Source organism: Danio rerio, chromosome 25, assembly GCF_052040795.2.
Source record: "Danio rerio strain M-AB ecotype USA chromosome 25, GRCz13ab, whole genome shotgun sequence".
In the NCBI taxonomy this organism is placed as follows: Eukaryota; Metazoa; Chordata; class Actinopteri; order Cypriniformes; family Danionidae; genus Danio; species Danio rerio.
Genome location: NC_141045.1, coordinates 15,947,592 through 15,963,125, shown reverse-complemented (window position 1 = coordinate 15,963,125; position 15,534 = coordinate 15,947,592). Strand labels below are relative to the sequence as shown.

Genomic DNA, 15,534 nt, shown 5'->3' with positions numbered 1-15,534 from the left:
TCTTGTGGACCATTAAAGAAGCGTCAATGATCAGTACTATAATTCAACCAAACAACTGACTACTTCAAAACCTGAATGTTTATTTATTTCATATATTTGTCTTTCTACGCTGCAGTAATTTGGCTGCATTGCTCAAATATTTGCATGCGATATGGTTTATTAGATTGTCAGACATATTTGCAGGATTGAATCCCTCAGTGGTGAGTGACAAATACTGGGATCATGGTACTAAATGCTGCTTTGTTTATGTTTGTCTTTCTGTGTCGGAAGTTTGGTTTCCCTTTGTGGAATGAGAAAACAGACTATTGACCCTGCTAGCACAACACACAAGGCAACAACACAGTTGGGTTTTGATTTTCACTAGATTTTTTGGCATTGGCGTGGTGTCGATTCCATCCATAATATCAAGCTGAATTAGCTGGCTAGCCACAAAGTTTCAGTTTAGTGTGCACCAATTTTTGGTTTAGGTAACATGGAGAAAACTCAACTTTAATCACTCCTTATTCCCATTGTGTTATGAAGCAGCTGGGCTGAGCTACCTTGACGGAACCTATACACAGAATTGGTTCAAACTAAACTGAAACTTAACTGGCTAGCCAGCTAATCTGGCTTCAATGTATGGTTGTCACAATGTTATAAATTTAGGCAACGATACTTTACCAGCGGATCACGATACTGTATTAATTCACAACTCAAATTTATGAAATAAAGCAAATTGTCACAAATACTATATTTTATGTTGTAATACTATAACTCATAATTATTTGTACAGATATTCTGTTTTATTTGTATATACTGTGACTGTTGTGTTGTTATCGCAATAATAAATAAAAAAATTATTGACCACACCATATATGATCTGTCAAGCACTGCAGAAAACTACGACCCGTCTGAATCGATGGCTCTGTTTTCAGCTCAGCCCTGCCTGCGCTTGGCTAATCTTACCGACTGCCGGCTGCAACCGTGGCTCAGGTCGAATGCACCTGTGATCGCGCATGTGTGCTGCGAGACATATTTCAAGAGACCATTAAACGGGCCCATGCACATGCGATGGTTTACAAGCACGCAGGCTATCTTTTCATCGCATCTAGGTTCAGCTGCATGCACAATTATCCTCTTGCAGTTCTCCGTGTGTGCTTCGTTCTTTTTGGCATAGATTTGTCGTCAAGCTGATCACAGTTCATTCACTCACTTATGCTCCATCTTTCCATTATAGTCAGCTGAGTTCAAAATATGCCATTCTTTTATTTTTGGTTATGCATTTACCAAGAAGACATTGTTCAACATTATGTATATTTCACTTTTGTTTAAGTGTTTGTGTTTAGGCCTTGGAAAAATAGTGACTTTTGACGCAAATCACTTCACCTCGAATGTTATTTGTTTTTCCGTTTATTTTGTAGATAACAGACCAACAAAACAAAAACATTACAAATTAATATACAAATTATAGCAAATGAAACTCGTTACAAGAAGATATTTTTTCAAACAAATATGAAAGTGAAAAAATATTGTTTTCTTAGTGTTTAGCTGTTGCTATTTTTGGTTTTACTCATCTATTGTATTTTTTTTCAGTGTTATCAGGTAAGAATCCAAAGTCATTTCAAATGTGACTTTAGTGAGTTGTTCTTTTTGGGATTGTCGCACGGTAGTTGTAGCTACATAATTTTCACAGGATAAAAATTAACTGATTCAGATGAGTGTAAGTGTCAGAAAATCTGCACAAATTTGGCACAGTTTTGCAGCCTTAATGCGAACTGTAAAATTAAATTAAAATAAAGTGATCTACTGATTAATTTGCCAGCACAAATGTGTGAGCATTTTAGTGACTTTTCCACATGCAACATTAACCATTGTAGAACCGTTAATGACAATACTACCATTAAAAAACTGGCAGTATTTTGGAGCCATAGTATTACGGTGCTACTAAAGTACCGGTTAACCGTGCAACCCTACTTCAAGGTACAGGACCCTGGTGTTTTAATCAATCACTTTGGATTTATAGGATTTACAGTGTAGGGCAGGATCTATAGGTGGGTGTATGCAAGAGCTTTTTCTAGTCTTTCAATCTAATATTCTGAATTAAACTTGCCTAAATTACATATTAATGTGAAAGGAGACAATGCGGAGAACTGCAACTTTTGTTTCTGCTCTGCTCAAAACTAAGGATAAATAAGCGTGTGTTAGAATCAGGACTGCTAGGGGAATTCTTTTTGTTTTTGTCTTTCAAATTCACGATTTCAGGTAGAAAAGCGTAAATCTTATCAGGCTAACGTGGTTCAACAACACATCCCAATATGTTTCAAAATTAAGCCGTACCCACACTAGGTACAGTTGCCTCGAACCGGGCCAAAGCATGCTTGTACCCCCTCCCGTGTCCCCCGACGGCCCACACTCACACCACAAACGGGCTTTGGCACGCTTACGTCATCGCTGCTGCGCTGTTCAGTGAGAAGCGCTCTCTCACTCAGCAGCACAGTGGAGATTTCTCTAGTTATATGGTTTCAGTCGTTTGATATGCCGTCAAATATTTCGCCAAACAGTCCTTAGGGATGCGGCGACACGCAGTCAGGTATTTCGCCGAACAGATCCGCCACTTTTGGCGCTCATAAACAATCATAAAGCCCTCGTGCTGCAGGAATGAGGAGGTCTGCTGAAGGCGCGCAGCTGTCGTGCAGTGAGGGGTTTGCGTCTTTAATAAACTACAGCAGTTTGCGTTCACTGAACAGTAAGAATTATTAATAAATCCATATGAAACAGTGCCTTAAAAGTCACGTCTCGCTTTCAGTTTCGGGCTCAAGTGAACCAGGCTCAGGCACACCTCTTCCAACCGGGCCAGGGCCGGCCAAGTGAACCGTGCTTGAGCCCGATTCAGCGCACTCACACTTCTCAAACGATCCGGGAAACGGGCCTGGGCACGATAGGGATGGCATAGTGTGAGTAGGCCCTTAGTCCAATAGGCACAAAGTAGGCAATCTTTTGTGACAGTTGACAATTGACTTGGATCACATGAGCGTTTACACTGCAAAAGCAATGCTGTGAACATACTGTTAAAGTATCATCACGGAGGATGAAATAACAAATACTAAGTATCTGAGATGTAACAGCTTATAGCATTAATGAGCCTTAAAGGACTCAATGTTACCTGTACTCGCACGCATACATATATGTATGAGCACACATGCCCGGTTATCCAGAGGTCATTTTACAACGAGCACTTGACAAAGCCGGAGCCTCTGAGAGACACAAGGTTAAGACTAGAGGGGGAAAAGGTTTTCACAGCATGTTCTCTGAGACCTGAGGCCTGGATCTTCTTTTTTTCATTCACTGAATTATGTTGAAATAGATGAGGGACCAGGGCCCAGACGTCTATACCACCTCAGAATAACAATAGAAAGAGCCCTGGAGCGGAGTATTGAAAACCAATTACAAAGAGAATGAGGGAAAAAAAGAGAAGGTTTTAGAGTGAAAAATGGAAACGCAGGAGTCTGTCGCTTTAAAATAACAGCCAGTTAAACTAGGAGACCCAGTTAAAACTTGCAAAAAAACAAGGTCTGTCGAAGAGCATTGACATCTTCCAAATATGTTTTTAAACATACATGATACAACACAACCAGATACAAGAGATAAAATATTTATATTTGCATAATGCTTTCTTTAAAAAAAAAAAAAAGTGTATTCCAAAAAAATATTAAAAAGAACGATCTCACCGTTTTTATCAAAGAGGAAAAAGTTCTTCAAAATCATCATTAATTTTAAATTTAGGATAGACTAAATACCCAAAGGTAAAAAATATTCAATAAATCTGCGAATGTAGTATCAAATGTAAAACAATGAATAAAAAGGGCTGATTTTAATCTATAAATACAACAATCTTGGCATAATTCAATTCATATGGGTGCAAAAAGAAAGCCCAAATGCGAAGCCAAGCATAGAGCACCAGTGATGAAAATAGCGAGCACTTATTATGCTTATTACAGTAATCTGCTGGCAGCACAAAAAGAAGATTTTTCATCAAACTAATCAGCTAGTCCTCAAAATGGACCACCATTTTGCCTTTACGAATATGCCAGACTAGAGCTTTCTCTTAAGAAAAAAAGATGATTTTAAGAACATATTTGAAATCTACACTTAATGAAATTCTTACAAACTTCATGGGCTGCATGATGAAATTAATAGCTCTGTTTGGAAAGAATTCATAATGTTAGACTAAATGTGATAATTTTGTAGGGGGGTACATCTGGATAAAATATAATAAACCAATCACAAGCATTGATATGCAATAGAGCAAAGATTCAAATTAAATCAAACAAAATTTATGGTTGTCTGGGAGTCTAGCAGTATTCAGGCACAAACTGAAAAATGAAATGTAAAACAACACAGTATAGTGTATCTTCATCGTATATGCACAAAAATAAAATTCATCTTTCTCAAAGGTTCTTGTATCCTAACTATTTACAGTAGCTTGAAATGCTCACAGGGTCGCATGCAGATGATAAACTAAATGATAAACTTATGGTTAAAATTTGCAATGACTCAACAAATCATGCATGGCTTGAACTGTAGTTCCTGTTCAACTTTAATATCATATTCCTGTGTAATCCTGTGATGTGGCTATAGCAGATACATACATTGCGATATCGATGCTAAAACAATATATTGTGCAGCCCTACTTCAAACTGTTATTTATGAACACTTCTGAATTTCAGTTTCCAATCAACCATCTAAAATAATTGGCAAATGGACTATATGCACAGCTAGTGTTCTTCAGCCATTGATGAAGTTTTGATGAAAGCTTTATGTGACTATTTTCAATGTCCTAAGGGGAAAAATACATTTCCATATTTTAAAGACATGGCGTGGAAAAATATAATTTAATGCAGTGCTTCCATCTCAGCCAGACAGTGAAGATCGTGCGGACCACTTTGGACCAATCAGATTTATTGTGGGAGGAGCTAAGCCTGATTTGTAATCGACATGTTCGCTAGGTGCATGCGCAAAATGTGACGTACAAAATGTGCGCACAACATGATTTCAGCTGACTCGAGCGAAGTTTCATTCAAGTTGAATCTGAAACACTTTTTTTGATTTTGTCTGAAACAGGTACTCCTGCACAGACATCTTTATGATCCGGCCATGCATGATCATAGAGATAACCAGATGACCAGATGACCAATAATTCTTGGATAGAAATTGCAACGGCAGTGGGAAAGGAGGAATGTTTTTGTTAAAAAGTTTAGAAAAACTTGGGGGATAAGTTTGTTAAAACCAAAAAGGGAGGCCTTGGCAAAAGTGGAGACCCAGGTCGTTTTAATAAACAATTACAGAATGTTTTTCCACCATTCATAGGTTTTACACTGATGTATATATTACAATTGTGAATTTTAAAACATTTTATAGCCACAAAACTAAAATGAAGTAACAAAATTAATTTTTTGATAACTGGAAAATAATATTTGAATCTATCGGTTTATAATACACTGATGCCCTGTTTTTCTAGGCTTTATTGGTAATAATGGGCATGAATGTTGGACCATTATTGCCTTGGCAGAGACACAAACTAGCCAGATATTAATGTGTGAATTGTGGAGTAGGCTTAATCTAAAAAAAAATAAATAAATAAAAAGTGCGAATTTTTTAGTAAGTGTGCTTTTTATGACTTTTATTCTTGCCATGAAAAAAAATATATATATATATATATATATATATATATACACACATAAATATTTGTCGAGATGGATCCCTCCTATTTAACTTTAATAGGTGGAATTGTCCGAGATATGAACTAAAGCAATGCATCAAAGTTTGATTTAAAAAAATCTTGAATGGTTATAAAAATCTTTATAATCGTTAAAAAAATAAAAGAAGTTTAAAAATGTTAGTTTAAAAAGAAGTTTTAGTTTAAAAATCTTGAACGTATTCATGATATAACGTTTCACTACTTCTTTGTTGTTTAGCACTCTTTAGTGTGTTTAATAAAGGACGATGGCTGTATAGTGCTGTCACTGTACAGCCATCGTCCTTCATTAAACACAATATAATTTGTATTTGCGTCACAGCTGGTCTTCTAAAAATAGTATTTATTTTATTGCATCTTCTGTAAGTGTAGTATTTTTCATACATGATTATATTATACACTTTTATGCTTTAATATTTGCTGTTTTCACTCTTTAATATAAGCATTTGTGTTTTGCTAAGCTATTTATTTGATAAATTTTAATATTCATGTTTAGCTTTGTTTTTAATTCAGTTTCACTCATTTTAGTATCAGCTTCAGTTAAAAATAATAATTATAATATAACTGAGCTGACTGTGTTACAGCTGGTCTCCACTGGTTAACATCGCTTACCACCAAATAATAATTAATTTAAGTTTAAGTACAAAGATGTGAGCAAATATTCAAAAACAATCTGTCACTTTACTGCTATTGTCCTTCATTAAACGCACCAAAGAGTGCAGTCTCTTCTTCGACACTGAACGTCCATCATCACAGTCTGGTCTGGTATTATCCGCTGTTTGCCTATCCATTATCGCGTCTTCATAGATTGTAGAGAATGGAGTTGATAGAGGATGAAATAGAGGCTGAAGTCAGGAAATGGCTGCTGAGGTCTCAGTCTGTATGTTGGGTAGTCGGGCTTGTCTTGTGGATGATTGATGGGAAGGCAAATAAAGGCAAGTGGTTGCTTTCGAACACTGTGCAGCAGGCCGGTACTCTTGGGTACAATCTCTCAAACCCTGTTAGTTTTCCTGCAAACATACTCAGGGACGTCTGCTTTAACTCGCACATAAACGTCATGGTCTAAGTCAGGCTTTGGTCTGAACATCAAGCTAGTGGTCATTAAGATGTCATTACATCTTGATTCGCACATTAACAAAGAACAAATTTTACTAATTTACTAATACAATTTTTTTAGGTAAGTGGTTGTAAACAAATTATTTGGGTTGAATTTAAGCAAACAAGTTAACATTACTAAATTTAATTTATTTAAATTCAGCCTTTATAAATAGTTTGCAACTATTTATCTTAAATTTTTAGTAAATCCAATTAATATTTTTTTCAGTGATCAATTCAAATTTAGCAGTCAAATAATTCCAAACAAGGATGCAAAATTACAGATTTGGCCATATAAACTAGTTTAATCACTTGTGCATTGTCTAATATAAAATATGATTTTAATAATGCTGTGACAATTATATTTTTAATGTTATTTTCGCATAGTTTCTCAAAATAATCTTGGTCTGTTGTTTTTGCTACAGCCAATTAAACCTGTATATAATATAATATAATATAATATAATATAATAAAATATCATATAATATAATATAATATAATATAATATAATATAATATAATATAATATAATATAATATAGTATAATATAATATAATAGTGTAAATGGGGCCTAAGTGTGTATTTTTCGCGAGCAGGTTGTTACGACGGGGGTGGAGGAACAAGATGCCGGCTCAACATCGTAATGTTTATCGGTCATCAGAGATGGATGATGGCATCGTCTATCGACCCAACCCTAAATTGTATGCAGAACCACAAACCTTTTTCTATAAATAAATTATAATTATGAAAACTGTGTTCATCATAACTGAAAGGTACATCTTGTTTACTGGCATCACTCATCGCACAGTCCTGTCAGTCAGTCATTTAAAGGGTTAAACGAATAACCCACAACACAACTATGATGTGAAACTTTTGGGACTAATAACAAAAATTTTTTCCATGATTTAACAAAGAAAAATTAAACATTACACATTATTCCTTGATTGGAATTTGTGCAATAAAATATCCTTTATTAAATTCACACTGCACCTTTGTCATAATTACCTGGAATGATTGTAAATAAATCAAGTAACCATGATTAGATTAATCTGTAATTGTGAAACGCCTATACTGTGTGTGTGTGTGTGTGTGTGTGTGTGTGTGTGTGTGTGTGTGTGTGTGTGTGTGTGTATATATATATATATATATATATATATATATATATATATATATATATTTTTTTTTTTTTTTTTTTTATATATCCTAAAGTATTTTCAACAGAGCAAAGAAATTTTCACGGTATGTCTGATAATATATATATATTTTTTGAAGAAAGTCTTATTTGTTTTATTTCAGCTAGAACAAAAGCAGTTTTTAATTTTTTAAAAACCAATTTAGTGACAAAATTATTAGCCCCTTTAAGGTAATTTTATTTTTGATAGTCTACAGAACAAACCATCATTATACAATAACTTGCCTAATTATCCTAACCTGCCTAGTTAAACTAATAAACCTAGTTAAGCCTTTAAATGTCACTTTAAGCTGTATAGAAGTGTCTTGAAAAAATGTAGCCAAATATTATTAACTGAAATGAGTTATTATAAGTATTATTTTTAGAAATGTGCTTAAAAAAATCTGCTCTCCGTTAAACAGAAATTGGGGAAAAAAAAAAAAAAACAGGAAGGCTAATAATTCAGGGGGGCTAATGATTCTGATTTCAACTGTATGCATGTATGTGTGTGTGTGTGTGTGTATATATATATATATATATATATATATATATATATATATATATATATATATATATATATATATATATATTCCTGAAAAGAAACCAGTATAAAAAAGAAAAATGAGAGCGAGAGAGGATGAGCAAGAAAAAGAAAGCTTTCACTGAAACGGTGGTCAGTCCTGAGACATGAGTGTATATTTGTGTCTGCATGGGTGTTTGTTTTGGCTGCGTCAGCACTTTGTTTTGATGAACTCTCAGTGACCTGGACACACTCACACACGCACAGAGTGGCACACAGGAGCAGACGGCTGACACACACACACGCAATGCACAAGCATGCCAGTCCTTCAAACACCACACATGCAGAAAGAATTACTGAAATATTTATCTGCTGCTGAGGGCAGGGCAGAAAAAAAGAGGAAAATCAGAGAAAGAGGAGTGATTGTGGAAGAAGGTCATCAACTATGCAGAGATGGACAGAAGACAAAAAAGAAGATGGCAGGAAAGGCTACATTGTTGGGATTTCCTGTCTATTTTGTGAAAGAAACAGAGCATCCCAAAGATCTGTTAAATATTTGTTTTGATTCGTGCGAATGTCAAATTGTTTTTTTTTTTTTTTAGACAGATGAATCATACAGCATTGTTTTCCATGCTTACAAAGGCTGCATTTATTTGGTCAAAATACAATAAAAACAATAACAGGGGGTCTGCGGGTTCTTTAAAAAAGTTTTTAAAAGTTGATAAACTAATGTAGAGATTTTTATTTTATTTTAATTTACTTAAGAAGTATAAAAAAGTCTTAAATGCTATTTTGCAAGGTGTTAAATTGTATTTAATTTGTGTTTATGCAATGTATGATTGTATGCTAAAGTTTGCCTGAATTAAATCTGCAAATATCAGGATGCTATGTAGTTTATGAAATCAATGAAATCTTACTAGATTTGACATCATGCTGCTTTGTTCACTGCAGTAACCAAGGCAACACTATTATTTTTGCAGTTCTATAGGCGCCAACCTGCTGAATTAACTACATTTATTAGATTTTTATTCAGTATATGCATATTGTTTTAGTTTTGGATTAGTTTCTTACATTAATATTAAGTAAATATAATGCAAGTTAAAATCTTTTCAGTGTTTCCGGTTGAAAAGTGGTTATAAGTCTTAAAATGTATGGAAAGAGTCTTTAAAAGGTCTTTAAAGGTATTGAATTTCTAATTCCTGTATATACTACGAGTAATGTTTCACAATAATATAATAGAAACAAGAGTTTCCCATTTTAAATATAATTTATTCCCATGATTTGATTTAACATCATTGCTCTTCTCTTTAGTTACGTAATTCTTCAGAATCATTCTAATATATAGATTTATTTTAATCAATGTTACAAACTCATGCTACTACTACTACCACTACTACAAGTTTTGTGCAAACCATATTTTTTAGTTAGAATTTTTGATTGGAAAAAAAACAAGTTTATATTATTAAGCATTTATTTTAAGTTATTTGAGCATTCTTAATGTCTTTACTTTGAGTTTCGATGATTTAAATGCGTATTAAAGAGTATAAATGTATTTTTATTTTTCTTAAACTAAACTTTTGAACAGTGTAGTTTGTGTTCCATGTAGGCATGGGACAATAACCGATTGCAAGGTATACCGTGGTTTGGAAAAGTCAAGGTAAAACTGCCAAAATTTCCTGTTATACTGTTCCTAAGGTAGATGAAAGATTTTATACCCAAACATTTAAAAAGAACATATTTTAGAGCAGTTATCACAATACTGTAAAACCGCGATATTATTATCCAAGGTTATCATACCGTCAGAATCTTATACCAGAACATGCCTAGTTTCATGGAAAAAAAAAAAAATCAGATTAAGGAAATAAAACATTATTTGAAATATTTTTTGTCATGTTAATGGGAAAAACGAATCCTGAAAAGCTAATCAAAGGAGAACAAATGGCTAGCCTCTTTTAAAATAACTTCAATCTAGGGATGGCTGATACAGCAAAAACATTATCATGATACAATGTTTCATATCATTTAGTATCGATAATTCTTGAATATTTTTTTAACAATGCATTTAGGAATATTAGGTTTTTTTTAACCACTTAATTTAAATTTATTTTAACATTAATTCATTAATTTCATTAACATTAATTTCACATTAATTACTTCTTTTAATAAAATAAAAAATAAACAAAAATATCTTGTCTCTTATGTCTTATAATAAAATAAACATAAGGGGTAAAGAGACTCCTAAACTTGATAAATAAAATGTTACAAAGTGTGAGCAATGGTAAAGTGTAATCACTGAACAATAAAAGCAAACTAAGGTAGATCAACATCTGTTAGGTGTAAATATTAATGATATAGTAAACCCCAAACTCTGTAAGCAAAACCAATTATGATAATCCAATCTGGGCTTTCAAGTAAAGTAACCAACCATCATTAATCAAATACTTATTAAAACTTGACAAATTGTGAGGTTGAATGACTACACTGCCTCATGCTAAAAAAAATCTTTCAGATCGGGTGCTAGTGGCTGGGATGCACAAGAAAAGAAACCAAAAAGCCACTCTGGCGACATCCTTTTTATTAACAATCTTGTCACTGCTGCTAGTCACGGCACTCATTTTCGGACCCGAGGTGGCGATGACAAAACCTAAATCTCGCAAGTGAAAAGTGTAGTCAATAAATACCAATACTGCTTTTAATTGCCGAACCCTACTTCAATATTACTCTTAATTTAACTCTTTTGCTTCATTAAGAAGATTTACTACAACATGCCTGTCCTGTTTACAAAAATCTAAAACACCTTTGTTTTTGTTATTCTAACAAGCCACTACATTTATCTCCAGATTTGTTATCAAGCTGCATTTTACAAACAAGCAACAACTTGTCAACAAACAGGAGATCAGAATGGTAGACTATTACTAAACAAAACATGCTGTGTCTGCATGTTGCCTTCACAACATAATAGAACAATTCCCTCTAGAAAAAAAAAACAAAAAAAAAAAAACAAAGTAACCCACTCCATTCTTAAGGCTTGTGGTGCGATCTGTTTTCGAGAAGCCTCTACATGGTTGACATATTTCTGTATAGCCTGCTTACTTTATATCATCTGACCCCTTTTCCCCATCGCTCTCTCTTTCACTGTGCCCTCACGATGCCCTCCACCCCCTCCTGAATTTCTCAATCCTCCCTGCCTGGTACCACAACCGCCGCCAGCCACCGCTGTTAATTACCGCTGACAAATGATGACACCTTCGGGCCAGGGGTCATCTTATAATCAGTGGCACAAGCAGGTAGCTTGTCGGCAGAAGCCAGAAAATACTATTGCTTATTTAGTAGCTTCTGTTAATGAACTGAGTGGCCGGGATGAATTACATTTATTAATGATTTCACCTTTAAGAACAGTTCACAGTACCCTTCAGTGGGGAAAGCTGCTGTTGGACATGGAATTGAACCAGATTTTGGTAAAAACCCAACTAATACAGACATAAAAACAAAACAAAAATCTAAAAAAATTAGTTATAAATGTGCAATAACAGTGAAATGACACAAGGAGAAAGTACCGAACTACTGAAAAGTATTTAATACGTGACGGTGAAAAATGTGAAAAATGAAGTCACATGCATTTCTCAAGTGTGAGTTTTTCACAGTCTTCAACAGAGTGTAAAAATCTTGATGTTTTGTGGGTCTCGTCTATGAAATCTGAGCTTTATTTTATATTTTCTTATGGATTCAGAAGAGGTGATTGGTTGTGCCATTCTACAGCTTGGATTTTTTTTTCTCTGAAAGCGTTTGAGCGTTTCCTTGTCAATATTTTGGATCATTGTCCTGCTGAAAGGTCAACTCTGGTTTCATCTTCATCCTCCTGGTAATGTAGATGTTGGACTGAAGCAGTTACATGTACTATCATTTACACTGAGGAAGGGCAGAGGGTTGCTGAAGAACTGCTGAAAGATTTTAGCTGCTGTCTGAGCTTTCACTGCCTTTCTGCACCTCCCTTTCTTCACGTGTTCAATACTTTTTTCCTGTGTCATTTCATTTTATTACACATAACTTCATTTGTAAACTTTGTAACCAACATACGGGGAAAATTTCAAGTCAACAGCACCTTTAGAAATATGTTTTCGGAGAAAAATGGGAACGTGTTCAATACATATTTTCTCCGATGTATCTACTTAACAAAAGTAAGTTCTTAAACAGTTGCTAAAATTAATGAAATGTAATTTTTCTTGATTATTTAGAATGTTTAGTGATCAAGCCATTTCATAATTTTGCAAACATCTATGAAAACTATTCGAATTCTGAAAGAAATAAACATTTATTAGATGTTAAATGTGTGTCATTTGGGATGTAACAGTAGCTGTATTACGGCGTAATGGTATTCCCGAACCATCACCGAACAGGGATTAAGGTTAGGATTATGCACCAAATACGACGAATACAGTCAGTTCAAAATGTACAGTCACTGGAGTGCAGCAACATAGCAGCCATTTATAAAGAATGCATCTTTCTGTCTGAAAAGGCAAGATGCAATGCTCAGAACTGGTTCTGCCATGTTGCCGTTGTCATGCAACTCAGCACACAGAAGCTTGCAATGCTTGCCCCGCCTTCCAATTCTTCTGATTGGTCCACTGCTGTGTAACTGACATTAATGTATGCCACTGTGTATAAAAGCTGAAACTGCTCTTACCTAGGGAAAAAAAAAAACATCTAAAAAAAACCAGTGCTGCAGAAGACACCAATGGTCAGTAAACCATTTCGGTAAACCAGGTTCATATTAAAAAAACGATTGAATTAATTTTGCAAGTCTGATGCTGCATTCACACCAGACGCGGACAAAGTGTCAAGCAGGAGGCATTTACATGTTAAGTCAATGCAAAGAAGTGAATAGACATCCTGTGGCACGATTTGCATAAATGAGGTGGCGCAAATGAAATGATTCGTGTGAATTAAGCGGCGCGAGTTGAGCATTTTGCATGATTGGCGGGAGAAAATCCTCCGGCCGACACCGGACAATAGTTCATCAAACTGGCCTCAGCTCATTCTAAAAGCACTGCTGAAAGCCTCAATCATCCAGGTATCATTTCTGGAGGAGTTGATGAACTCCAAGAGCTGGGTGCACATCTGAATGGATCTAGTGGGCTCAGACACAGCTTCAAGCGAATCGACGCTGTTTTTCAGCTGTCATAAAAGTACATAAACACAGCTATTCTCTCAGTAAAGGCCATGTTAGCCATTTAGCAATGAAGCTAGAGTCACCGGGCAGACAGAAGCCACACCCCTGACGTGAATCCACGTCTATTGTGAGGTGAATTTGACATGCGAATAAAGCAGGTTTGACGTGCGGATGAAGAGAGTAAACACAAAATGTTCACGCGTTTATTTACATGCAAATTGCTCAATTTATTTATGCGTTCTGCATCTTGTGTTAACACAGCATGAGGCCTTTCTACTGTATATACACACACTCAAATACACACATACACAGTTGTAGCTTTTCAGTTCAGTATGGGTAAATAGTTAGAAACTAAAGGTCGGTTCACACTGTGCGATTTAAAAAAATTACATTTTTTTCTGAACGATTGTAACATGTCACTAACATGGCTCCCATGTCACACTGTAAAATATCAGCTGTTACAAAGTCAGACTGAACGACAATAAAGAAGAAAGAAAACGCCCCCAGAGTTTGATTTCATCCACCTGTGACACTTTCACTATCCCGCGTTCTGAAATGAATCCTTACAGCAAATATAAAGAATCTGTAGTGGCAATTTTGCACACGGCGTGTCTCAATAATAAAACCATGAAGAAAAAACAACGGGCACTAAGCGGCTATCTCTGAACATGTCAAACTAACAAACAAAGGTCACCGATTTTAGCCTAGGATTTGGGAAATTTTTAGGATTTCCAAAATTTGTCTCAGATGACAGAATCATGGCTGAAATTTCAATGTGAGCAGGGCTTTAGAGGAGAAAAGATTAATCTTAATTTTTTTTCTGTTTTATCTATTTTAGGGTAAAATTACAAAAATGTTTAATTTGCAATACAAAGTTTGGCAAAAGATAGAGATGCTAAAGATGGAACACATACAATGTCAGACACCATTTTCTATATCAGCGGCAAATTTTTTTGCATTGCACAAAAAAAAAATGTTGATGCGATGCTGATTCATTAGCACCACCTACTGGCAGAAAAAGAATCTGCATCTCCATTCAGCTGTTGGCGGTTTTTGGACTAAACAGATTTGTTTTATGAAGCACTTTTTCACAAAGCTAATGTCTAAGAATGCAACTTTCCGACAACAATCCCTGTTGGATGAGTCCATAAAGATCAATAATAAGAACTGAAAATAGGAGTAAGCTAAAGTACAACTAGGCAGGTCTGGTTGTGGCATAGGCAGTACAAGCAAATGCTAAGGGCGCTGTACATCCAGGGGGGCGCCAGAAATGAGCGCGATTAAGTTGGTTTTGTTTTCGATATTCCTGACACATTCAGTGATAGACGGCAATAACTCAAAAACCCTAAAAAGAACTAAAGCGTGTTTCCTACAAAAAGAAAAAGCTGGTTATGTTTCACAGCTGTCTTTTTCTTTACTTTTTTCGCTCGACATTACGAGCACTGCTCCGTTTGAGCCCTCGCAAAATGCGTTTAGCAGGGAGAGCTCGCGCTGAGCTGAGCTCTCAGTAAGGGACCGTAGGAAAAATGTTTCTTTTTTTTTTTTTTTGACACAACTAATTTTCTCTTAAATGAGCACAAACAGTTACTAAAGTAGTCGAATGCTTCATTATAGATCTGCATTCTTACAGTGACACCTCTGTTATGGAAAAAAAACACAATGAGAGATTAATTTGCTGCTCTTCACTAAATAACTATAGTAACTTTAATCAATATGCAAATACAATCAAAAGTGAAGAAGATTTTATAGCTTTATTTAATTTCTGTATAGGCCAATGATTTTAATAGGCTAAACCTTATATTTTATTGTCAATATTTTCTAATGTTTGCTATGTATTCTATCATT

At 34.9% G+C, this 15,534-nt stretch overlaps 1 protein-coding gene and 1 long non-coding RNA gene across 5 annotated transcripts in view; one reads left to right on the top strand and one right to left on the bottom strand.

Moving 5' to 3' along the window:
- mpped2 (metallophosphoesterase domain containing 2b) overlaps positions 1–15,534 on the bottom strand; it is a 44,181-nt gene that overhangs the window by 12,825 nt on the left and 15,822 nt on the right. The gene's annotated exons all lie outside the window — the stretch shown is intronic.
- LOC137489337 (uncharacterized) overlaps positions 1–15,534 on the top strand; it is an 83,862-nt gene that overhangs the window by 55,179 nt on the left and 13,149 nt on the right. The window contains exon 4 of one of the 3 annotated variants that reach the window (XR_015526362.1): positions 7,425–7,579. The exons of 1 other annotated variant lie outside the window; for it this stretch is intronic. This is a non-coding gene — a long non-coding RNA (uncharacterized LOC137489337). Of the gene's footprint in view, positions 1–5,100; positions 5,631–7,424; positions 7,580–15,534 lie in introns of those variants that run through there. One more of the 3 variants, XR_015526360.1, reaches the window with a different exon arrangement.